Consider the following 24,777-nt stretch of genomic DNA (forward strand, 5'->3'; position numbering starts at 1 on the left):
TGTATTGCCTCACACAAAATTTTAAGACGATTTTCCGGGAATTCACGGAGATAAATTAGAATTAGCAGAGCTTAGAACGGAACTCCACTTTACATGAAACACAGAGCTTTCTCTTGTGTGATTTTACATACATTGAATTTTCCAGTTATTCAATTCTGATATAAGTTCAGGGGAAATTGTTTTTTTCTGTTCCAAACTTTATTAAGAGTTACTAATTGCAAAAACATCACATCAGGAAGAGCAATGCCATTTACGCTATTTGAGTCACCACATAAACACACCACATCATTCTATGTTCCTAGACATTCTATGACTGGCTCTCTCTATCTAAAACCTCACAATATACTACTGTGAACAATATAATGACTTAATTCTGATTTCAAAATGTTAAATATTTTAAAAGTCAAAAATATTCCATTGGCCGGGCATTGTGGCTCATGCCTCTTATCTCAGCACTTTGGGAGGCTGAAGCTGAAGGAGTCCTTAAGCCCAGATATTAGAGACAAGCCTGGGCAACATGGTGAGATCCCAGTCTCTACAAAAAATTTAAAAATTAGCCAGGTGTAGTGGTGCACACCTTAGTCCTAGCTACTCAGGAGGCTGAGGCAGGGCAATCACCTGAACCCAGCAGGTGGAGGCTGCAGTGAGCCATGTGTATGCCACTGCATTCTAGCCTGGGTGACAGAGCAGGACTGTCTCAAAAAAATTGAAGAAAAATAAAACACACACATATATATATGTTCCATTGAATATAAATTAAAATATATTGTTATATTAAATATAATTTAAATATATTGAAATGTAATAAAATAGTAAAGTCATATACATAAATTAAATCAAACATTATAAATATAAGCAGGCACAAGTGGCTGACTTTTCTATGTCTTTCTGTGTAGTTGTGCTGGAATATTTGCATATTAAAATGCATGACTTTTTAAAGATTACTTTCATTGGTTTTCTCCTTCATATTATAGTTAGGGCATTATATTGATTTTTTTTCCACTCTGTCGCCTAGGCTGGAGTGCAGTGGCATGATCTTGGCTCACTGCAGCCTCTCCCTCCTGGGTTCAAGCGGTTCTCCTGCCTCAGCCTCCTAAGTACCTGGGATTACCAGCATGTGCCATCACGCCCAGCTAATTTTTGTATTTTTAGTAGAGATGGGTTTTCACCAGGTTGGCCAGGTTGGTTCGAACTCCTGACCTCCAGTGATCCGCCCGCCTCACCTTCCCAAAGTGCTAGAATTACAGGCTTGAGCCACTGCACCCGGCCTATATTGATCTTTTAAAGACTTTTTTTAAAAAGTAGTTTTAGATCCAAAGCTACATTGAAAGAAGGGTGAGAGATTTCCTTCCTATATGCCCCCAGGTCCCCTACATACATAGCCTCTCTCATTATCAACACCGCCCCCTCACCACACACACTAGTATGTTTGACACAACTGATGAACCTAAATTGTCACATTGTAATCACCCAAAGTCCATAGCTTGCATTAGGTGTACATTCTGTGGATTTAGACAAATGTATAATGACATGCATCCATCATTATAGTATCATACAGGGCATTTTTGCTGCCCTAAATGTACTGATATTTTGGAGGTGTGCAGGCAAGTTATATTTTCTATGAATTGTTCTTCGGGATGTTAAGGAGATGCTGCCAAACATTTGTTATTAGAATAGGGCACTGGGTCCCACTTGGGCAAGAACCACTGCAGGAGGATCAAGCCTGACCTGAAGTCATCAGTGTATGCTTATCTCTGCTACATCCCTTGTTTCCCTGCAGTGTTTTTTTTTTTTTTTTTTTTTTTTTTTTTTACCTTGCTGCCCTTCTTGAGAGTGTTCATACCCCTGGGCAGAGTCTGTGATCTCTTGAATCTCCAAGTGCCACCTGCAGTACCAGGCATGCTGAAGTGAAATGGCACCATGAGTGATGAGATGGATGCTGAAATGGTGACTACAAAGTGCAATAAAAATATTGGGCAAAGAAAGAGAGAGCTTGCCTTACCTGCAGCTTACAATGTAATTTTAGATACTCACAAGGATGTTATCTGGAAAGGATAATAATGACAAAAGAAATAATGCCTTTGGCGTGGGTTCAGTCCTAGGAAGTAGAGTTCAGGCTAAACTTTCATGCTTCCTGTCCTTTCCACGCATGTCAGAATTATATTCAGAAAGGAGGTTTTAAAACTCATCTCCTGAAGGGAGATTCTAATACTTTGTGGGTTTCAGTCAAGGTTTAGGACACAATGAGAGACGAAATGCTTGAAAATGTATCTGGGAAGTGTTGAGGGAAACACAGCCTGGCACTTACATTCAGCAAGCACACCACCAGTCCCATCCCCACCCCAGCACACATAGACACACACAGGAGTCACCATTTTGCACAAAAACTGTGTTTTCATTTCTTTGTAGTGTCCCCTCCTTAGGTCTCTGATCAAAAACGCAGCAGAGATTCACAAAAGTAATAACAACATGTCCTCAACTTTTAGCAGAACAAAATCTCCCTTTATGTAACAGAAACAAACCCTGATCAAAGTTACATGCTTCATGCTACACACTATGGCTAGAAACTCAGGCTCTCTTGACTGGAGAAAGAAACATGCTTCAGAGAAAGACAAATTCCAGCTGGTCCAACACGCTTGAGAGAAAAAAATAAGAAGTGTGATTTCCTTCAGTTCACCCACATAGGGAGAGCCCTGGGGAGACAGGCAACCAGGCTCCAGCCAATGAGCCAAAACCAGTCTGTGAAGAAGGTAAGTCAGACTGGGCATGGTGGCTCATGTCTATAATCCCAGCACTTTGGGAGGCCAAGGCAGGCAGATCACCTGAGGTCGGGAGTTCCAGATCAGTCTGTACAACATGATGAAACCTGTCTCTACTAAAAATACAAAAATTAGCCAGGTGTGGCGGCACGTGCCTGTAGTCCCAGCTACTCGGGAGGCTGAGGCAGAAGAACCACTTGAATCCAGGAGGCAGAGGTTGCAGTGAGCCAAGATCGCACCACTGCACTCTAGCCTGGGTGACAGAATGAGACTCCATCTCGAAAAGGAAAAGAAAAAGAAAAAGAAGATAAGTCATAAAAAATACAATTTGTCAATTGATTTTTGGGGTGAATTATGAATTCTTATAGGTATAACAGAAAAAGAAGTAACTTTTCTCTTCTGATCCTAGGATTAATTTTATTTATTTATTTATTTATTTATTTATTTATTTATTTATTTATTTATTTATTTATTTATTTATTTTGAGACAGAGTCTCACTCTGTAATCCAGACTGGAGTGCAGTGGTGTGGTCTCGGCTCACTGCAACTTCCACCTCCCAGGTTCAAGCCATTCTCCTACCTCAGCCTCCTGAGTAGCTAAGATTACAAGTGCCCGCCACCACACTCGACTAAATTTTGTACTTTCTTTTTAGTAGAGATGGGGCTTCACTATGTTGGCCAGGCTGGTCTCAAACTCCTAACCTCAGGCAATCCGTCCATCCTGGCCTCCCAAAGTGCTGAGATTACAGGTATGAGCCAACGTACCTGGCCAATTCAGTAACTCTTATCACTAGTTCTTCCTACTTTCTATTCTTCTGCTGTTGCCTTTCTAAAGATGTGCTAAGAAAAACAAAAGTGAGGTCTTATCTTTTCTGTATATAAACACAAAAAAATGGTATTTCTGACTCTACGCCCGCTTCAGAAACCATGGTAACAGTCTCTTTATCAGGAAGCTGCAGCTGGAGTTTCACCCTTTCTAGACACTGAGGAAAAGGCTGCCCATATCAAGGCCCTCAATCAGAGAAACTCCTCTGATTCGAATCCTTCTCACCATACCTCCTGAGACAACATTCTCATTTTGTGGATGATGTTTTATTTTTGTGAAACTGACAGGCTAACCATATTATATTGGATGTGGAGAGAGGGTGATTATGAAATGTGATACAGTGACCATTAGAACAACACGAGTTTGAACTGTGTGGGTACACTTATATATCACCCTTGAGACAGCAAGACTAATCCCTCCTCCTTAGCCTATTCTTTTGTTTTTTTAAATTATACTTTAAGTTCTAGGGTAACTGTGCACAACGTGCAGGTTTGTTACATATGCATACATGTGCCATGCTGGTTTGCTGCACCCAGTAACTCATCATTTACATTAGGTATTTCTCCTAATGCTATCCCTCCCCCATTCCCCCAACCCACAACAGGCCCCAGTGTGTGATGTTCCCTGCCCTGGGTCCAAGAGTTCTCATTGTTCAATTCCCACCTACGAGTGAGAACATGCGGTGTTTGGTTTTCTGTTCTTGCGATAGCTTGCTCAGAATGATGGTTTCCAGCTTCATCCATGTCTCTACAAAGGACATGAACACATCCTTTTTTTATGCTCCTTAGCCTATTCTCAATGTGAAGAGGATGAAAACCTTCATGAAGATCCATTTTCCTGTAATGAATAGTAAATGTATTTTTTCTTCCTTACGATATTCTTTTTCTTTTCCTTTTTGTTTTTTTAAAGAGATGGAGTCTTGCACTGTCGCCCAGGTTGGAGTACAGAATGATCTCAGCTTGCTGCAAGCTCCACCTTCCGGATTCACACCATTCTCCTGCCTCAACCTCCCAAGTAGCTGGGACTACAGGCTTCCGCCACCACACCCAGCTAATTTTTTGCATTTTTAGTAGAGACGGGGTTTCACCGTGTTAGCCAGGATGGTCCATCTCCTGACCTCGTGATCTGCCCGCCTCAGCCTCCCACAGTGCTGGGATTACAGGCATGAGCCACCACGCCTGGTTGACACTATTTTTTTTTTAGATGGAGTCTCACTCTGTCACCGAGGCTGGAATGCAGTGGCATGATCTCAGCTCACTGCAACCTCTGCCTCCCGGGTTCAAGAAATTCTCCTGTCTCAGCCTCCCAAGTAGCTGGGATTACAGAGGGATGCCATCACATCTGGCTAATTTTCATATTTTCAGTTGAGACGGGGATTCACCATGTTGGCCAGGCTGGAATGCTTGACACTCTTTAGCTAAGGAATTGTCATTCCATCACTGTCATCATTCTAGCTCTAATACTGGAAGCACTGTGATTAAGGATGCAGCCGTTGTGGCTGGAAGTCTACTTTACATATCTGAAAGGGTAAGGCTTTTTCTTTGTATGCTTGCTCTGGGCCAGACTCCAAACAGCAGGGATGATGGTTATGTGAAGTTGTTTTTCACATAGTCGGGGCTTGTGGACACCTGGTTTGCACGTAAGTGACCCCCTCAAATTCTTGGAAAAATGGAGTAGTAAATTTTGGGAAATTACAAACTCTTGGAGCATCAAGATGAAGAATTTTGGCTGGGCGAGGTGACTCACACCTGTAATCCCAGCACTTTGGGAGGCTGAGGTGGGTGGATCACCTGAGGTCAGGAATTTGAGACCAGCCTGGCCAAAATGGTGAAACCCAGTCTCTACTAAAAATACAAAAATTAGCCAGGCGTGGTGGCACACGCCTGTAATCCCAACTATTTGGGAGGCTGAGATAGGAGTCACTTGAACCTAGGAGGCAGAGGTTGCAGTCAACTGAGATTGTGCCAGGCTGGGCAACAAGAGCAAGACATAGTTGCAAAAAAAAAAAAAAAGAATTTCAGACAAAAATGTGATGAAGGCTACCCCCAATTTAGGGAGACTGGGGTACCTTGAAGCAGAGACATAACATGTCTTGAAAAATAAAAGAAAAATTAGTCTCATCCTGGGAGAAGAGCTCCAGGGCAAGAGGGAAGAAATATTCTATTTCCTGACCATATTTTTCTAGATCCCATATCCCAACTTCCTCAAAAGAGCAAGCTATCTTTTGAAAGGGGCCCAAGGAATATAATAGCCAGTGTAAGGTTGGGCCACTGACGTTTGCCGGCAAGGGAAAACCTCTTCTTTGGGTTTAAGGACTATTGCAGTGAAAAGAAGAGAGCTAAGAACACTACTATAATGACAGGAAAGTAACAGCCACAAACCAGGCCACCAAGAGCCAACAAGGCAACATTAACCACAGCAGTGTTGAGAAAGCTTCAGGAGCAAGAGTGGGAGGGTGATCTTGGTGCCAACAGGCAAGGGAACTTGGCGCCTTGTAACCCAGTGCCTTCCTGGGAAGACAGGGGGTTCAAACAAATGCAATTGTCCCCAAGGATAGGGAGGTCTTGGGAAGGAAGGGCCACCCAGTGTTAGGGATTGAATTGTACCTCCTTTTCCCACTCACATGGGGAAGTCCTAAGACCCAACACCTGAGAATGTGGCCTTATTTGGAGTTGGAGTGTTCATAGAAGTAACTGAGTTAAGACGAGTTTATTAGAGTGAGCACTAATATGACTGATGTCCTTATAAAAAGGAGACAGTTGGAGGCAGATGTGCACACAGGGAGAGCGCTTGTGAAGATGAAGACAGAAAGATCAGGGTGATGCATCTACATGTGAAACATGAAAGATGGCCAGCAACCATGACAACATTTCCACCACAGCCATCAGAAGGAACCAACCCTAACACAACCTTAATCTCACACTTCTAGCCCCAGAAGGTGAGATAACAGACTTCTGTTGTTTAAGCCATTCTACTTTATGGTTATGGCAGCCCCAGAAAATGAATACACCTGGAAAAGCCCTCAGAGCTCCAGGTATTAGAATGTTTTAGTTGCAATGTCGGGAGACCAAAGCGATGGTGGCCGTCATGATCACAATGAGATTATGCCCTTTAAATTGTGAGCCAGGTGCAGTGGCTCACTCCTGTAGTCCCAGCACGTTGGGAGGCTGAGGCAGGCAGATCATGAGGTCAGGAAATTAAGACCATCTTGGCCAACATGGTAAAACCCTGTCTCTACTAAAAATACAAAAAATTAGCTGGGCGTGGTGGTGTATCCCTGTAATCCCAGCTACTCAGGACGCTGAGGCAGGAGAATCACTTGAACCAGGGAGGCGGAGGTTGCAGTGAGCCGAGATCGTGCCACTGGACTCCAGCCTGGCAACAGAGCAAGACTCTGTCTCAAAAATAAATAAATAAATAAATAAAAATAAAAAATTGTGTTCACTCCTCAGGCTGTGTTCTGATGAACAACTGGGATGGCCTCCCCACTGAACCTTATGAAACATTATATGCACAAGTATTCATTCAGTGGACACTTAAAGACAACTACTACATGCCCAGCAACTTTTCTTTTTTTTTTTTTTGAGACAGAGTCTCGCTCTGTCACCCAGGCTGGAGTGCAGTGGCCAGATCTCAGCTCACTGCAAGCTCCGCCTCCCGGGTTTACGCCATTCTCCTGCCTCAGCCTCCCGAATAGTTGGGACTACAGGTGCCCGCCACCTCGCCCGACTAGTTTTTTGTATTTTTTAGTAAAGACAGGGTTTCACCGTGTTAGCCAGGATGGTCTCGATCTACTGACCTCGTGATCCACCCGTCTCGGCCTCCCAAAGTGCTGGGATTACAGGCTTGAGCCACCGTGCCCGGCCGCAACTTTTAAGATTTAAAAAAACAGGACAAGGGCCAGGTGCGGTGGCTCACGCCTGTAATCTCAGCACTTTGGGAGGCCCAGACAGGTGGATCGTCTGAGGTCAGGAGTTCAAGACCAGCCTGGCCAACGTCGTGAAACCCCGTTTCTACTAAAAATACAAAAAAAATTTAGCTGGGAGTGGCAGCAGGCACCTGTAATCCCAGCTACTCGGGAGGCTGAGACGGAAGAATCACTTGAACCCAGTAGGCGGAGGCTGCAGTGGGCCAAGATTGCACCATTGCACTCCAGCCTGGGCAACAAGAGCGAAACTGTCTCAAAAAATAATTAGAAAAAAAAAAAAGATAAAATTTTCTTTAAAAACTCAGTCATGGCTGGGCACAGTAGCTCATGCCTGTAATCCCAGCACTTTGGGAGGCCGAGATGGGTGGATCACGTGAGGTCAGGAGTTTGAGACCAGCCAGGCCAACATGGTGAAACCCCATCTCTACTAAAATTAAAAATTAGCTGGGCGTGGTGGAACATGCCTGTAATCCCAGCTACTCAGGAGGCTGAGGAAGGAGAATCGCTTGAACCCGGGAGGCAGAGGTTGCAGTGAGCCGAGGTCACGCCACTGCACTCCAGCCTGGGCGACACAGTGAGACTCCATCTCAAAAAACAAACAAAAAAACCTAAAAACAAAAACTCAGTCACCTCCTTTGATATATATATTTCAATGAAAAGATTCATTGAACCTGATCTCCAGCATTGCTGCCCCGGCCCATCCTCCAGATGTAAGGTGGGGTCCAGAGGAGGATGTGCCTTAGCAGATGTCAGGAAACTGGGCACACAAGGTTTCATTTTTTTCAACAACACCTTATGGCTCCTGCATGAAATATTTAATTGAGAGCACTAAATGCTATAGAATTTCCCTTTCAACACTGGAAATCCTGCATTAGACAATCATGAAGGTCATTAAGGTTGCCTTTCCCTTTTTCTTGACTTTTCCTCAGAGGCAAGACTGCAGCAGTGATTCATGGGTTCCTTCAAACTAGTTTTGTTAATGGATTCCACTACAGCATTTGGAATTCTTGATTCTGAGAAGCATTTTCTCTAGTGTGTGCTTTAGAAATACAAAGGAGGATGGCTGTTGGACATAAGCCTTTAGAAAAATCTATGAATAATTCCAGATGTATACGAAGGGAGACAGAATGGAACAATAACCCTAAATATATAAATTATGTAGCACAACCATCAGAAAATTGTGCCCACTCTTGTTTCACCTATACCTTCTGAAACTACAGAAGGTACACCTTTCACCTTCCCCACACTGGAGTATACAGAAGCCAGTGCCAGCTATGGTAATTATTTCATCCACAAATAATTCAGTGTTTCTAAAAGAGAAAGACATAAAAAAATTACCATAAAATTATAACCTAAAACTTTTAACAATGTTAATATTACCTGTTATCTGTAATCCCAGTACTTTGGGAGGCGAGGCAGGTGGATCACCTGAGATCAGGAGTTCAAGATCCAGCCTGGCCTACGTGGTGAAACTCCATCTCTACTAAAAATACAAAAATCAGCTGGGTGTGGTGGCACACGCCTATAATCCCAGCCACTCAGGAGGCTGAGGCATGAGAATTGCTTGAACCCGGAAGGCAGAGGTTGCCGTGAGCCGAGACTGCGCCACTGCACTTCAGCCTGGGGGACAGAGACTCGGTCTCAAAAAATAATAATTACCTGTTATCCAGTGTTCAAACTTCCCTGATTGCCACATAATTTTTAAAAAATTTGGTTTGAATGAGAATCCAAAACAGGTCCACAAGTTGCATTTGGCTTATGTGTCTTGAGTTTCTTTTAAGCTATAGGTTTTCTTCCCACTGCTCTGGTCTTGAAGTATATTTGCTTAATAAACAGGTTATCTTTCCAGTTGAGTCTGCCAGTCTAGTTTGGCTTATCCTACTCCATGGTGTTCCGCAGGCCTCTGTATTTCCTAATACTTGCTTATTAGATTTAGATGCTTGATCTGATTCAGGTTTGAGTTTTTGGCAGAATAGTCTCACGGGTGGTGTTGGATCTTCCATCAGGATGCATGTCATCTTCGGTTATTTCTCTTCCTGTGATGTTAGTGGCTACTGAAAGTTGTACCTGTATCTTATTGGAGATTTTCCAAATGATGATATTCTATTATTCTTTGTGTATGTTTGTGTGTGGAGAGGGAGTGAGGGAGAGGGAATGAAATTTCCCTCATTAAATATTTGGTAACCTAGGGTACAGCTCACACTAGAAAGTCAGGTTCAATGCTTGATTCTTTTAGAATAATTAATTGGTTTATTAACATCCTTTAAAGATGACCAAGGTGTTTATTTTTAAAATACTATGAATGTACCAATTTTAAATTTATTTAATATGTTTCAATCCATTGTATTAATGTTCAAATTATCCTATCTTTGGCTACCTGTAGCTGTTTCAAGTTGGTTCTTGTGGCTCAGAAATAAGCTTTTTAATTGCTTCTGGGAAAAGGGCATAGAAACCTTTTCTAGAACTTTTGCTCATAGAACAGTGGTATCCATACTTTTCTGATTGGGAACTCTCTTCAGAAAATATTTTTATACATGAATTCCTTTACATATTTATAAACTTTATGTATTTATGCACACGAACTGTGATTAAATATGCTATGTATGTGATAAAACACCCCCAAATAGAAATTTTAAATGATGAAATAAACAATGTTTTAGAAATGGTAGCCACGTAGGAGATCACTGGATACAGCTCTCTCAACCAACACAAGACAGCGGGGACAGAAACTCAGCAATGGAAGAGAGCACCACCTTGCCTGCCCCCGCAAGTTTGCCTGGTGAGGAGCCAGGCATCATAGAAGGATCCGGTCTTTTGGCCTCTAGCACTGGGGCCTGGAGCACTCAGCCTGGTTTCCTGCCAAGTTTCGCATGAGCACAGCAGAGATTCCTAAAGTGTCCTGGCCCCAAACCAGGTCCTTTCAACATCCAACAATCTGGTGGTGAGCAGGCCCAAGTCGGGTAATGATTGTTCAGGAGAGGAGGCACACAGGCTGACCTCACAGGTGGGGAAACAGAATCATATACGTCTTCTCTCTGAGAAGGAAACACCTGAAGTTACAAAAGTGCAGCTTTTTAAAGAAGGGAGTCAGCTTTAATTTAGAATAATAAGGCAAATTTCTGAAAGTGCTTTTTCATCTATGTTAATAAACTAAGCTAAAGGATAAACATGTTTATGACTCAGGGACTAAAGGACCTGAGTGATCTGGTTGAGACAAACTCTCAAAGACTCAAGTAAAGATTTTGCTGCATCACAAGTGGCAGATATCCTCTGGTGTGTTTCTATGACTTTCAGTTTAAAACATGAGGAAAATTATCAAATTGTTCTGATAATCCATTTAAATTGCAAAGTTTTGTTCTTGCCAATAACTCTGAAATATGTTTCGAAAATTATGAAACATCAGAAGGCTGGTGTGAGATGTAATGGTGATTTATGCAAGAAACCTGTCATTATCTCTCTAATGTACGCAAACATAAAAATCATCTCTGATGTTTCCAACAAAAAAGTCTTTTGTTCTTGAAAACAAAAAAACAGCATTTGGTTTTCCAACTGGTGATCACAATTCCCTGCTTCTTTTCTAAATGTTTAAAAAGCAAATTTGAATAAAACAAAAATTTCTCTTCTGGCAATTTCTAAGTGTAAATATGCAAACTTTCATCATTTGAATTTGCAATTGTATTAAAGAAAGTTAAGAGCTGGAGGAAACTTAGTGGATAATCTTTAAGAGAAAATAGAAAAGTCTAAATGGTTCATCATCTGAAATTTTACCCTCAGGTAGTCTTTTATTTGAATCAAGCATTGTTGACCCTGTAAAAATGCAAATAGGCCTGGGAAGCAGAACATCTTGTTGATGATATTTTGTATGAATCAGTAGTGTCTTCCCCCTGATTGGAAGGACACAGGCAGTGACACTTTGCGACTTTTGGGTGACAGTCTCTTCAACTGATAGGAAATCATCTCAACTACTGATTTTCTTTCTATGCTAGCATTTAAGCCCTGTTTTTGTGATGCCAAGTACCTTTTACTACGTACAAAATTTGAGCCAGGGGCTGTGGCATGTGCCAATAGTCACAGCTACTCAGGAGGCTGAGGTTGGAGGATCCCTTGAGCCCAGGAGTTCAAGTCCAGCCTAGGCAACATACCAAGACTCTGCCTGTCTCTAAAAAAACAATAATAAATAAATAAAAATGGACACATTTTAGGATCTATATTAGAGATCTATTCCAAAAGTTTAGTTCTCAAAATTGGAAACAAAAGGCCCAAGCTGAAACCTAAAGCCCCTTTATGTTATCACAGTCATCCTCACCTGAAAGGAAGGCCGAACAGATCTTCAATCATGTGACACTGATCCATTCCTGCTACTGTTTCAGATATGCAATACCTTGGAATTCTAAATGATTGCTCTGCAAACACTCAACATCCCCAATGTATCCAAGAAAGGAGACATAGGAATTACATTATTACGGAAAATCCCCCAATTCATTTGATTTCCAACTGGATGGGGTTCTTAGAGGCTCCCGTGTTGTTAAGAGCGCCATGCTCCCTCTATTATACAAACAAGTAAAAATGGTTCCAAACTATAAAATACTTGTAGGGAGTCCAGCAAGAATTTACCTTTCCTGTGATGACTGCTTCTGTGATTTTTTTCCGAATATAAAATCAAGTATCAAACATTTTAAAAAGAGGTTTTTGTGCGTGACTTCTCCTCTGCTCATCAGAATGTGCCGGGTTTTCCCCTTGGCTGACCCAGTCCCATGTATTTTCATCACAAAAAGCAACTTGCTATGGAAAGTTGGCACAGTACTAGGATTTCAGTCCCTTGGGAGCAAGCTTACCAGTTAATAAATACATTTTATTGAGCATTTGCTTTATGCCCAGTACTGTGTTAAGTAAAACAGGGAACTCTAAGACTTACAAGTACGCAGGTGGTCATTTCATTCAAAGAACTTCTGATGTGGTAGAGAAAGATGAGTTCCACGAAAAAGGACACAACAATCAAACGTCAGTTGGACCATGTGGATCTGGATGAGTGTCTGGGGATACTTTGGAAAGAAGACGGATTTGTGCTGGCTTTTTAAAATTTGTATTTTATGTTTTGAGTATGTAATATATTCACATGGTTCAAAATTCCAAGATCTTCCTTCCTTTCTGTCCTTCAACTCCAACTTCTGTCCTCAAAGGCAATCAGTGTTACTGCTTTCTTGTATATTTTTAGAGATATTTTATGCATATATAAATAAATGTGAATACATATAACCTACCCCTTTAGAGTTACAAATGGTAGTTATTCTGTGTCTTTAAACATAGGAAAGAAATTAGCGACCTCTCCGAGACTTATTTTATAACGTCTTCCTATTAATGAAGACAACGACCCTATTTTCAAATACCATTGCCTTAGGAGTTAGGATTTCTACATATGAAGATTGATAGACATACCTTTTTTTTTTTCTTTTTTTTTGAGAAAGGGTCCCACTCTGTCACCTAGCTGCAGTGCAGTGGCACACAAAAGAAGGTACGTCTATCAATATCTACTACATTAGAAATTAAAACAAATTTTAAAAATATCAACTCATAATAAATCCATTACATGTTGACATAAGTAATTTTTTTTTTTTTTTTTTTTTTTGAGACAGAGTCTCACTCTGTTGCCCAGGATGGAGTGCAGTGGCATGATCTCAGCTCACTGCAAGCTCTGCCTCCCGGGTTCATGCCATTCTTCTGCCTCAGCCTCCTGAGTAGCTGGGACTACAGGTAACCACCACCACACTCAGCTAATTTTTTTGTATTTTTAGTAGAGATGGGGTTTCACCATGTTAGCCAGGATGGTCTCGATCTCCTGATCTCATGATCCTCCCGCCTCAGCCTCCCAAAGTGCTGGGATTACAGGTGTGAGCCACTGCGCCCAGCCGTAAGTAGCATTTTTTTAAATAAAAAATAACTATTTAAAAAATTAGTGAGAGGGCCAGGCACATGGCTCAAACCTGTAATCCCAGCACTTTGGAAGGCTGAGGCAGGTGGATCACGAGGTCACAGATCAAGACCATCCTGGCCAACATAGTGAAACCCTGCCTCTACTAAAAACACAAAAATTAGCTGGGTATGGTGGTGCATGCCTGTAGTCCCAGCTACTCCAGAGGCTAAAGCAGATTCACTTGAACCTGGGAGGCAGAGGTTGCAGTGAGCCGAGACTGTGCCACTGCACTCCAGTCTGGCGACAGTGAGACTCCATCTCAAAAAAAAAAAAAAAAAATCAAAATAAAATAAAATAAAATAAAATAAAACGGATATGTGCCAAAGATGATAAGGATCATTTGTATATTTAATTGATATTTGTCCCCAAGCCTTAAAGAATGTATGAATACTAGATGTTAAAAATCTTTATTACGACACAGACTGCTCTGAAAACCAACCTACTAAATGACACTTAGAATTGCCTTAGCAATAAATGAAACAGTCCCCTGTGGACACATTTCTTGAATGGCAACACAGTTTCCACTGTTTTCCTGAATGAAAACAGTCATTAAGAGCCCTTTCAGGGCAGAACATGGTTTTCCCTCATGCCCGAGCTACTGGATTAATTTAATCGAATTAAGTAGCAGAAACGCACTATTGTGCATAAATGATACTGCTGCTAGCCAGAATTTGGGAGTGACTGCATTGCTAGAAAAGTTCTAGCTTCATTTAATATACAAACTATATAAAACCTAGTTAAGAAACAAAAAAGTCAGTTGGTTTTTTTTGTTTGTTTGCTTTTTTGAGACAGACTCTTGCTCTGTCACCCAGGCTGGAGTGCAGTGGCATAATCTCAGCTCATCGCAAGCTCTGTCCCCCAGGTTCACACCACTCTCCTGCCTCAGCCTCCCTAGTAGCTGGGACTACAGGTGCCTGCCACCACACTTGGCTAATTTTTTGTATTTTTAGTAGAGATGGGGTTTCACTGCGTTAGCCAGGATGGTCTTGATCTCCTGACCTCGTGATCCACCTGCCTTGGCCTCCAAAAGTCAGCAGGCTTTGATTGTGCATCGGCTCTTGAGATTAACTGCATGTTTTCCTAGTGAGAAAAAATAAAATAAAATATATTGAAAGCCAGAGTAAAATCTCTCCTTGCCCACACTCCACGAGTTATTTTGAATTCCTTCTGTTTCCACTCAATCACGGTTAATTTCATCCCATTAGTTTAGTGCAGAAGTCACGTGACTAATAGGTATAGAACTAGAATTAACCTTTTTTCCATCAATAATTAACCCTGAAACAAAGGGGTAAATGCTTTAATGAAGAAAGTAAAAGGAAAAAAAAGTTTAAACAGTTTTCTTTGGGGAGATACGTCTTAATTTGGGCTTGAAGACTTGCAGTTGATTTGGGGACAGGGAAGAATGAAACAGAAAGAGGAAAAGCCAGTCCCGGATATGTGTCAGAGAGGTGGTTACTCCTAATGGGCGGTGGTGGTTCACTTTCTCTGGGGGCCCCATGAGGAAATATGTAAAAAGCTCTCAAAAGCTGCTCCTGGTGGCTCACGCCTGTAATCCCAGCACTTTGGGAGGCCGAGGCAGGCAGATCACGAGGTCAAGAAATGGAGACCACCCTGGCCAACATGGTGAAACCCTGTCTCTACTAAAAATGCAAAAATTAGCTGGGCATTTTGTGCACACAGAGGAAAGGCCATGTGAAGATACAGCGAGAAGGCAGTCGCTGCAAGCTGAAGAGAGAAGCCTTACCTGAAACAAACCCCACCTTGGTCAACAGGCCTTCGATTTTCAGTATTTTATGAGTCCTGATCACACAAATAGCAAGTCATTGCTTGAGAAAATCCATGCTCAAATTTGCCCTTATAATACCACTTAACTAGCAATTAACTCCACAATTGTGGAGAATGTGAGTCCAAGATCTTACATTTTCCACAACTGTGATGAATACATTTGTTGTTTAAGCCACCCAGTCAGCAATATTTTGTTACAGCAGCCTGAGCCAGCTAACATACTACCTAAATGAGTTCTGAAAACCGCTCAGGCCTTATCCACATTGATTCTATTCCCCTGTCAGAGAGACATCTCCTCTTCTACAGATGGCCAAGGAATTCCAAATCCTCCACTTTAGGGAGACCTGAACAAAGGTTTTGTTCATATCCAGGTGCCGCTTCAAGGTATGATTCTGCCTTTTAAAATTAATCTCCCTGAGGCAGAAACAATTGGCAGAAATGATTACCCTTTCTTGACTCCATAATCTATCCTGGGACCAATTCAATGACCTGGGAGCTCCTTCTCAGGTCTTTACTAACCTGTTAAGGAGAAGACTACGTGGAATATATCTCACAGGAGTTTCACAATTGTTTAATTTGTTTTAATATATTATCTTTCTGGGATAGATATTCGTGAACTTGTGTAATTTTCATAGACAAGAGTTATAATTTTCAAATCTCACGTTTTCCACGAGAGGAAAAATAGTTAAGTAGGAAGTGTTATGGGGCAAATTTGAGCATGGATTTCCTCAAGCAACAACTTGCTATTTGTGGGATCCTCAATATCTATGGGCTGTATGCCTCAATATCTTCTTATATAACATGGAATAATACAGTGCGATGATTAAATGAGATGGTGTATATCAGCTGCTCCTTATAATGTCTGGTATATACAAATGTTGGATTTTTATATCATCATCATATTCCTCATAACCACCACCACAACGATTAGGTAGCTGGCATTTGCTCTAATATTCCCAATCATTAGGGTCATTTATTTATTTATTTATTTATTGGAGATAGAATCTTGCTCTGTCACCCAGGCTGGAATGCAGTGGCACCATCTCGGCTCACTGCAACCTCCACCTCCTGGGTTCAAGCAATTCTCCTGTTCAGCCTCCCAAGTAGCTGAGATTACAGGTGCCCGCCAGCACACTCAGCTAATATTTTTTTTGTATTTTTAGTCGAGATGGGGGTCTGCCCATGTTGGCCAGGCTGGTCTCAAACTCCTGACTTCAAGTGATCTGCCTGCCTTGCCCTCTCAAAGTGCTGGGATTACAGGTGTGAGCCACCACACTTCACCAGGGCTATTTGAATGCCCATGAGAAGTTCTAGAAATAAGTGCCAGCCGGGCAGGAATAATGGTTTCTCTTTGCTATGGGGCCTTCTCCCTTTTGTACTTCAAGTCCTCTCTGAGGTCCCAATGTAATACGGGGCAAAGACCAGTCTTCGGTGCAGAATCTTAAGTGCAGCCAATGCCATAGCTTCAGTCCTTCCTGGCCGTGTCCACAACCCTTAACAGTTAGTCCTCATGCAGACGTGCATTCTTTCTTACACAGTGAGTTATTACAGAAGATAGAATAAGCAGCCTGCCTGTGTGGTATTCAACTCCCATTTCGGAGATGTTCATCCTCAGTTGCCTCTTCTATTGAACTTGTCTCCTTATCGGCAGATTGTAACAAAGAGAGCACATTCGAGTTTAAAAAACCTCCATATACGTCCAGGTGCGGTGGCTCACGCCTGTAACCCCACCACTTTGGCGGGCCGAGGCAAGCGGATCATGAGGTCAGGAGACCATCCTGGCCAACATGGTAAAACCCTGTCTCTACTAAAACTACACAAACTAGCTGGGCGTGGTGGCGCAGCTGGTGTAATCCCAGCTACTCAGGAGGCTGAGGCCAGAGAATAGTTTGAACCAGGGAGTTCAGAAGTTGCAGTCAGCCAAGATCACGCCATTGCACTCCAGCCTGGCAATAGAGGAAGATTGTCTTTAAAAAAAAAAAGAAAAAAAAAGAAAAAAGAAAAGAAAAGAAAAAGCCTTGATAGGGGTTTTGATGCTCACAACATTTTCCTCACCTGGATATAACTTCCCATATGCCCTATGCCAAAACATCAGGACTCACAAAATCCTGAAAATCAAAGACCTAGCTAAATACATCCTTATCACAAATGCTGCCCAAGGTAGAGGAAAGGCAGAGGAAATCAGAGTTTTAAGGGTACTGTACCTTTTAACTGTAGTCTCAGAAAAAGATACTAGCCCAGAGAACTATGAAGTCTGTGTCCGGAATTGGTGAATTCTTGGTCTCGCTGACTTCAAGAATAAAGCCATGGATCCTCGCAGTGAGTGTTACAGTTCTTAAAGATGATGTGTCTGGAGTTTCCTCCTCCTGGTGGGTTCGTGGTCTCGCTGACTTCAGGAGTGAAGCTACAGACCTTGGCAGTGAGTGTTACAGTTCATAAAAGTGGCACGTCCGGAGTTGTTCGTCCCTCCCTGTGGGTTCGTGGTCTCACTGGCTTTAAGAGTAAAGCTGCAGAACTTCGCGGGGCGGTGTGGACCTAAAAAGTGAGCAGCAGCAAGATTTATTGTGAAGACTGAAAGAAGGAAGCTCCAACTTGCAGGAAAATGACACAACTCCGTTGCCGCTGGGGGAGCTGGCAGCCTGCTTTTATTCCCTTATCCGACCACACCCACATCCTGCTGATTGGTCCATTTTACAGAGAGCTGATTGATCCGTTTTGACAGGGAGCTGATTGGTGCGTTTATAAACCTTTAGCTAGACACAGAGTGCTGATTGGTGTGTTTACAATCTTTTAGGTAGACATAAAAGTTTTCCAAGTCCCCACCCGTCCCAGTAATCCAGCCAGCTTTACCTCTCCTTGGCACTCTCTGGGGCACTTTGCAGCATCTAGCCTGAGGGAGCTCGTCCCAGACCAAGAGGAAAAGAGGGAAAGCGAGAAAGAGAGGGAGAACCGCCATCGTGGCGAACGACCCGGCCAAGAGGAAACGGCAGTCCACGCACGGGATCCAGCCCCTGATCAAGGCACAGGCTGCCCCGAATGTGGGGCCCTCTGAGTCCGTGCCCTGTGGGAACCCCCGCTGGCCCGCGCACATCCCCAGTTCCCGCCCGGGCCTCTCCCCCCACGCCTCCCTGCGAACAGAGGGAGTCGGCTCCACCCTCGGCGAGCCCCAGAGAGGGGCCCCCATAGCGCAGCGGTGAGATGAAGAGCTCCTCGTGTGCGGCCAGAGTGGACACTGAGGCTGAGGAGGCGCCGAGAGGGAGCGAGGGCTGCGAGCACGTTGTCACTTCTCATATCTACCCTCCTCTGGCCTTTAAGCAAGATTCAACATAGCTTATTCCTATTGCATTACCTAGCTGCCTTTTAAACCTTCTCACAACAGTCTAGAACAACTGCATTATACAGGAGCTCAGTGAGACGAGTAATATTTGTATAAGAATGTATATGAATATTACACAGTGCTGGGTTCCAACAGAGCTCATCTGTGATGAAGAAGTCACCCTTTTAAGAGTTTCTAATGTTCCCAAAGCAAGGAATAGAAAAACAGAAAGGCACATGCTTTAATCAAATGCTTAAAGAGGTGGAGAAATACATGCTTCACAGTGGTTTTATTTTTGATAGGGAAAAATACGATAGTGATAGGGAAAAATACGATAGGAAGATAAGGAGAGTGTCACTAGGTTAGCATAGGATTTTGAAGAGCTAAAGTGAAAGAAGACCTTCCAAAGTGGGGATCCCACTTGTCAACCTTGATTCCTCTGATATGTGGTGTGATGAACACAATAAATTATACACTGAATTTCAACCCTCTTCTAGCAGGTTTTCCCTACTGCAGAGACTACAAAGTTAAAATGACTTTTCCCAGCCTCACTTGAAGCTAGGTTCAGGAAGTGATTTAGATTCTCCTGATCCTTCACATTTATGCAAGCCTTGAATTTGCAACTGAGGTACATAGGGTGACAGACAGGTCACATGACATCCAATTTCCTGATGTCTGTGATTTTGAGCCAGCAGCTGTGACACTACTTCTAGTTTCAACAGGCAGTATCCTCACTATGACAGGGCTGCAGCTTTCTGGGTAGCACAGTTATGTGGGGTGGCTTTGGGAGTACTTCCTGGAAACACAACTTAGAATCCATTTCTCCATGATTCCATAGCTATTTAATACACGTAGCAATTCTCTTTTACTCGCTAGCCAGTGATTCCTGGTCTCTGCCAAAGATTGCTGCCAATACCGTGGTGTTATGGGATATTTGGGGTATTGATTTTCTGGCCAGAAACTTCTGTGGCTGGTGGCACCTTGGCCTGAGTTCTTGTCCTGCCTCCAGGAAGAATGAGGTATGCAGACAAGTGAAGGGTGAAGAAGATGAAGAGGAGTTTTATTTAGTGTTGGAGACCCACAGTGGGTAGCTCCTCTTTGTAGGCAGGTCATCCTGTTGAATGTCCGGCTCTCAGCAGAGAGGAGGCACTGGAGAAGGTGGATCCTCTTGGTAGGCCGGTCATCTCTGCAGCTCTCAGCAGAAAGGGTAACTCCTTTCTGCAGCTGGTTGTTGTGTCTGTCTCTCTGCCCTCTTCACCTTCTGGCCGTCCTCTGCCCTGCTCTGGCTGAGCCTAGGGCTTTTACAGACCTCGGAGTGGGGGAAGTGTATGCTGATTGGTCCAGGGGCAGCCATGGGTGAGTCCGGAAGAGGCACTCCAAGTCTCCACTCTAGTCCACAGGACTGGCAGCCCAAGCCCCCAGCCTTCAGGCCCTCCCTGGCCTGAACATGCGGCCTTACCGGGGACCTGCCCCCTTCTGCCCAGGAATCAATCTGCCTCCCACTGCCATTCATGGCCCCAACCCCACTCTGAGATCAGAGTAGGTGCTGGGACCACAGAGGCACCAGGCAGTGGGAGCCTGGTGCCTGCAGGCTGCAAAGATGCCCCGGTCCTGCACCTGGGAGGGTGGCTGCTCCTACGAACTTGGAAGGGGTAGGGTTCCTGCTTGTCCCTGGCTCCTGCCTGCTTTGTGGAGCAGGAGGCCCAGCTCTGTAGCCGCAGGTCGGGCAGTTGCTGCTGCACCTGGGCAGGCAGATCCTGCCTACTCCTAGCCCCCTCCAAGAGCACAGGGAGGCTCGGATACACAACTGCAGTTTGGGTGGCTGTAGCCCCACTCAGGAGGGCAGGGCTCCCACCAGCTCCATGGAGTGTGCAGTCCCAGCCATGCTTCCTTGCTGTAGCCAGCATCACTGGGATGGTAGAAGGTCCTGGTTGCTACAGGAGGAACGGGATAGACCCCTTGCTGACCTCATCGCAAGGGTATGTGCTCAACCTCTCAACTTGCTTAACTCTTTCCCAACTGGGAAGAGCTCTGTGCCACTCCACAAGGGCTGCTGGGATAAAGGAAAATATAACAGGAGGGTGGTAAGTGACCGTTCATTGTTTCAAGAATACCCAAGTCAGTTTTGGAATAAAAGACTGAACTCTTTAACAGAGCCCACAGGCCCCACACACTCTGGCTTTTACATGTTTCACAAGTCTCATGAACTGTTCCCCCACTTTCTCTTGTCCAGCCACACTGGTCTTTTCTTTTTCAGATTCGCTGTACCCCGCCCTGACGCAGAACCTCACCCTGGAATAGTCTTTAACTGGCCCCTCCTATTTGTTCTTAAATCAACCTTCCCATTGAACCTCAGACCTCGGGATGCCTGTATTATGTGCTCTCTGGACAAGTTCTACTGTCTTCATAACATGAATCACAGCCAGAATTAAATAAAGACTTATATTTAAGTTGAAAATAGATGTCTGTCCTGCCAGACAGGAACGTCCATGAGGTCAGAGACCTTGCCTTGCACACTAGTATATCCCCAGTGTCTAACAATGCTTCACACATGGTTGGTGCTCAGTAAGTATACTTTGAGTGAATGCACTCCGTCTCCCTGCTCCAACGTTGCGGCATCTCTAACTGAACATCTGCTCCCATGATTGCTGCAGCAAGGGAAGACAGCTGCAAAAATTGGGCACTGGCTCTTAAATGCTTCTGCCTAGGAGTGTCACACCTCAGTTCCCCATTTTGATGGCCAAACATCTTGATGGCCAAAGCAAGTCACAAGGCCACCTAAATTCAAAAAGATAATCCAGGGAGAGGAGGAGAATGGCAGGTACTGGTGTGTAACAGTAATGTCTATCGCAGCCTCCTACCCAAGAAACTGACCTAAACATTAAGGTTGGGATAGGACGAAGGGTTGATTGTTCTGTAACTGGTGACTTGAGTTTTACCTCCCAAAATAAGTGCATTGCATTCTTTGCTCGAAGGAATATTTTTTCCATTTCACTCTCACTGTCATATTGTCATGTTCTTTACTGGCTAATGTGCATTCTTTTTTTTCTTTTCTTTTTTTTGAGACAGAGTTGTGCTCTTGTTACCAGGCTGGAGTGCCATGGTGCGATCTCGGCTCACTGCACCCTCCACCTCCCGGGTTCAAGCAATTCTCCTGCCTCAGCCTCCCGAGTAGCTGGGATTACCGGTGTGTGCCACCACGCCCAGCTAATTTTGTATTTTTAGTAGAGATGGGGTTTCACCATATTGGTCAGGCTGGTTTCAAACTCCCGCCCACCTGGGTCTCCCAAAGTGCTGGGATTACAGGCATGAACCATCGCATCTGGCCGAATGCACATTCTTATTTTGGTAGTCCTAAGCTCAGGGCTTTACCAGAAATGCCCCTGTGACAATGAACTTTAGGTCAATAACAGAATCTGCTTACCTGGGCAGGCTCTTCGAGTATTCATTTCCTTCACAGGACAAGCAGATTTAGTCTCCTTGTTACATGTGAACCATGGATGTTTTGCTGTTGCTCTCCCTCATTTGCCTTGAAATACAGTTGCTCTTGGAGCTTTGCAGAAAGGGCCTGCCTCAGCATCAGTCACACATTTATGAACATCTGTGACCTATAATGACAGTACCGGGTATTAATAGGTGCAAAGAAATACAACTCATGGCTATTGTCCTTAAGGAACTAACTGCCCAGTTGAGGAAACAAGATGTTAATACCTTAAATATTACTTAAATTCATGGCCATGTATGTTTAAATACAGGTCAGGCAATACAAGAATTTCAGAGGTGAGAAAGCTCCACACAGCCAGTTACATAGTCAAAGTCTATGGGGATGTGGGAAGTGAGCTGGCTTGGGGGTGGTAGGACTCAGGTTTTGGAGGCTGGATGGCCCTCCCGAGCCTGGGCTTCTTCTGGGAGAGCCTGGGAGAAGATCAGGGAGGAACAAGAGCACAACACAGACAGTGGAGCGAGAGCACCTACCATCAGCAGCTGGATGGAGGATGCCAAGAGCAGCAGGGTAGAAATGCTGAGAGCAGAGCACTTCACCCAACAGTGGCCTACCCTTTGTCTTTGTCAGGTTATCTCAGTTCTGACCTCAGGCTTTCCCTAGCTCATGATGTAACCAGGCAGCTTAAATTCAAAATGCATTTTAAAACTTTTTTTTTTTTTTTTTGAGACAAAGTCTTGCTCTGTTGCCAGGGTGGAGTGCAGTGGTGCGATCTTGGCTCACTGTAACCTCTGCCTCCCAGGTTCAAGCCTCCCCAGTTTAAGCAATTCTCCTGCCTCAGCCTCCTGAGTAGCTGGAATTACAGGTGGGTACCACCATGCCCAGCTAATTTTTGTATTTTTAGTAGAGACAGGGTTTTGCCATGTTGGCCAGGCTGGTCTCAAACTCCTGACCTCAAGGGATCCACCCGCCTCGGCCTCCCAAAGTGCTGGGATTACAGGTGTGAACCACCGCACCCTGCCTGTATTTTGTTTTTAATTCCACAGGTATTTCAAAGAATTTCTGAGAAGGCTTAGAAGCTGCAGCTATGGCACCAGGAAGCAAGAATCATGCAGAATCCATTCTGAAGACATGGCCTTGGCTGTGGCAATTATATTAGGCTTCGAAGGCAGCAGGGGCCAAGGTTCTAGCAGAGAGCCCAGCCTGCCGCATCAATGGGGTTAATGGTGCAGAATGCGGTGTCTGCACTCAGTGGTAACAAGGAGAAAATAGAGATTAGAATTATTTGTGTCTCCTTTTGCCCAGTTTTGATTAAAAAGAAATAACTAAGACAAAACATCCATAAAGATGATGTGCTATGAAAGGCTTGAGTTGAAGCAAGTTTCTGGGAGTGCTAGGTAACTGTTTTCTTATTCTAGTTCATATTAAGAGAAAACTTTCAGCTCCCCTAAATGCTTTTAATGTATTTAAGCACTTTCAATGTAATTTGTAATTTCTAGACTTGAAATAATTTGCTTGAATTTAGGATTTTTTTTTTTTTTTTAGGAAATTGTTAATTCACAAAATGCCTGTTATCCTTTACTTAAGTTGTAAATGACATAGCTAGTACATATTTTCCATGTTTTCATTTTTCTCCAGAAGGTTGTAAAAAGCGAGAACAGCTTTTAGTTCTTTGAGATTGACATTGTGATTTCTCATCTCCTTTTCCCAAAAGACTTAATAAGAAAAAAAATTAATTTAAATTGTTTCTGTCAGATTCAGAAAACTGTAAACATAGTAAGTAAGAGTTTTGTTCAGGAAACGCATCTCTTTTACCTTTCGTCTGCTGTGTACCTCTGCATTTCCAAATAACATGCTTATCCTGTTATTTAAGGTTTAGGTATTACCTGTTGTCTTCTTTGTAGGGGAAATGAGGATTTATTTCTGCTACATGTTTGCAAATTTCCCCCTCCCTCAGCATTCCAATGTGGTTATTCCTGAGTTTTAACATATAGTGCTTATATTATTATGGCTATGTAAAAGTAGTTCACAGCTTAACCACAAAATATACCAAAAATGTGTAAGTTCACTCATTCAATGTGTACAATTCAATGACTTTAAATATATTCAGAGTTGTGCAGCCATCACCACAATCAATTTTAGGACAATTCCACATTTCTGTGTCTGGCTTCTTTCGCTTAGCATATTTTCAAGGTTTATTCATATTTAGTCATGTATCAATACTTCATGACTTTTTTATGCCTGAATAATATTATTACTGGATCTTTGGAGTGTCTATTTTCTTCCTGGAAACTCTGTGGCTGGTAGCACCTTTGCCTGAGTTCCGTGGCTGGTAGCACCTTTGCCTGAGTTCAGGAAGAATGAGGTACATAGACAAATGAAGGGTGAAGAAGATGAAGAGGAGCTTTATTTAGTGTTAGAACAGCTCAGGGGGGACCCACAGTGGGGAGCTCCCCTCTGTAGGCAGGCAGGTCATCCCCTCAGGGTTCAGCACTCAGAAGAGAGGAGGCCCCGGAAACAGTAGATCCTCTCTGCAGGCAGGTCATTCGGTGGTCTCTGCAGATCTCTGACGTTCTCAGCAGAGAAGGTGTCTCCTCTCTCCAGCTGGTTGTTCCCTCATCTACTCAACTCTAGCTGAGCCCGGGGCTTTTATGGGCCTCAGAGGGGTTATTGTTGGAGGATTGGGTAGATTCCAAACCGCACCAACAACTGGGCATGGTGGCTCATGCCTGTAATCCCAGCACTTTGGG

General features: G+C 43.5%; 1 protein-coding gene across 4 annotated transcripts in view; it reads right to left on the reverse strand.

Annotated features, from left to right (window-relative positions):
- LOC111543495 overlaps nucleotides 1–17,875 on the reverse strand; it is a 24,322-nt gene extending 6,447 nt beyond the window's left edge. The window contains exons 1-4 of one of the 4 annotated variants that reach the window (XR_004228858.1): nucleotides 17,474–17,875; nucleotides 14,484–14,564; nucleotides 12,429–12,555; nucleotides 9,138–10,548 (exon numbers count right to left, since the gene is read on the reverse strand). The gene's annotated coding sequence lies outside the window, so the exon portion shown is untranslated. Of the gene's footprint in view, nucleotides 1–9,137; nucleotides 10,549–12,428; nucleotides 12,556–14,483; nucleotides 14,565–17,473 lie in introns of those variants that run through there. The other 3 variants (XR_002731890.2, XR_004228859.1, XM_031935234.1) reach the window with 3 other exon arrangements.
- Between the last annotated feature and the right edge of the window lie 6,902 nt (nucleotides 17,876–24,777).

This window comes from Piliocolobus tephrosceles, chromosome 2, assembly GCF_002776525.5.
Source record: "Piliocolobus tephrosceles isolate RC106 chromosome 2, ASM277652v3, whole genome shotgun sequence".
Taxonomy (NCBI): Eukaryota; Metazoa; Chordata; class Mammalia; order Primates; family Cercopithecidae; genus Piliocolobus; species Piliocolobus tephrosceles.